General features: G+C 28.7%; 1 long non-coding RNA gene across 1 annotated transcript; it reads left to right on the top strand.

Moving 5' to 3' along the window:
• Positions 1-260: 260 nt before the first annotated feature.
• LOC25489013 (uncharacterized) lies at positions 261-763 on the top strand. The gene is made up of 2 exons (XR_003009862.2): positions 261-375; positions 457-763. It is a non-coding gene; the product is annotated as an uncharacterized lncRNA (long non-coding RNA).
• The last annotated feature ends 861 nt before the right edge of the window (positions 764-1,624 follow it).

The following is a 1,624-nucleotide window of genomic DNA, read 5'->3' as shown; positions in this document are numbered from 1 at the left end:
TTTGTGGGGTAACATTTAATTTTTAATGGTAAAAAATAAAATTACTTAAAAGCTTTTAACAAAGTAAAAGAATAACTACCGAAAGTGGCCCTCAATTGAAGCAACATGCATCCATCATTGAACATGACACATTGACGTATCTAAGAGACACTTCAAAATATTTAATTTCGCAATTGTCTTTTTGCAACTCGGAAGGATTAAGATCTATTTAATTTAATTATAATTGACAAACCATAATATTTTCATTATAAAAGGATAAAAAAAAAACTTCAATTTATTTTATGGATAGGACGAAAAATATGGCTCAAATTCTTAAATTTATTTATGCTTTTATAATCCTTCTATCTTTATTTTTTGTTGTAACCAATAGTAGTAGTAAGTAATATATTTTTTACAATATACACACAATTTGGCCTTCTATTACTAACAATCCTTCGTTCTTATTTGACATCGTAGGTTTTACCCGCTGCAGAAATGATGTTGAATGTCCACAATATTCTTGTTTACGTGGTCTAAAAATGAAGTGCATTTGTTTCAAATGTATGTGTGTGTGAGTAACAATTATAAGTTGAAAAATTCATTCAAAAAAAAAAATTATAAGTTGAAAAATAATTTTATGTTACTTAATAATTTTAGTCTATTCGTGAACATCCGATGAAATAAGTGTATCGTTTTATTTGTACTTAGTTTAGTAATCTTGGTACTTTTTAATTTTCCTCATAATTTCATTTGTATTTCTATGATATTTCAATTCCTTTATCAAGCTCGAAACTGCTTTAATAAATAATTAAACAATACATAACATATGTAAGGGTTGAGGTTCGAACCTTGAACGCTCCATTTGTTCATATTTAAAGTGAATTTCTCTAATAGTTTAGCTATTTGATAGCAAAAAAAAAAAAAAAAACTAAACAGTGTACCAAAATTAAAAAAATAACTAAACGGTAACCCGCACATGTGGAGATGAATTTTAAATTGCAATTTATTGATTATTTTGCATTTATCTTTGTATAGTAGTGTGTAATTGAAAGGATCAAACCTAGATATAACATCTACGGTGCTTTGTCAAAATGAGTTTCACCAAAAATGAACTGTTCATGAGAATCAAAGTTCAATTTTTGGATGGAACGATTCTATACACGTATATACCTACAGGCTACAGTATTGTAGCTAAGGGGGTGTTTGTTTCGGAGATAAAAGATGTATACTTGATAATATAGAATTGGAAAAAGTATTCTTATGTTTGGTTGGAAGGAAAAAAATAATAATACGCCTAAGGATAAATAATACCCAGGAATATATTTCACCCATGCTCTAGTCATTTTTATTCCCACGGGAGAAGGATGGGAAAATTTACATTTCCAAGAATAGCACTGGTGTGCGGATTATGCAAGTGTATCAAATCGTTTACCAAATAATAAAATGATAAGTAGAGTATCGTAGCCACAAAGATTGTTGTTTCATCCAAACAATTTCCGTTACTTATTTTAAGTTGACTATATAAAATAAAAGAGTAAAGGGTTAGAGATTGCAATTTTTATCTGTTTGCAACAGAGCAAGTTACTTGTTTTGGTTGCAGAAAAGTAAGCAGCGGTTAGGATTATTTGAATCCCCCCTATTTATT

The sequence above is a fragment of the Medicago truncatula genome, chromosome 3, assembly GCF_003473485.1.
Source record: "Medicago truncatula cultivar Jemalong A17 chromosome 3, MtrunA17r5.0-ANR, whole genome shotgun sequence".
Taxonomy (NCBI): Eukaryota; Viridiplantae; Streptophyta; class Magnoliopsida; order Fabales; family Fabaceae; genus Medicago; species Medicago truncatula.
The sequence above is the reverse complement of the archived record's forward strand: the minus strand, read 5'-3'. Positions and strand labels throughout refer to the sequence as shown.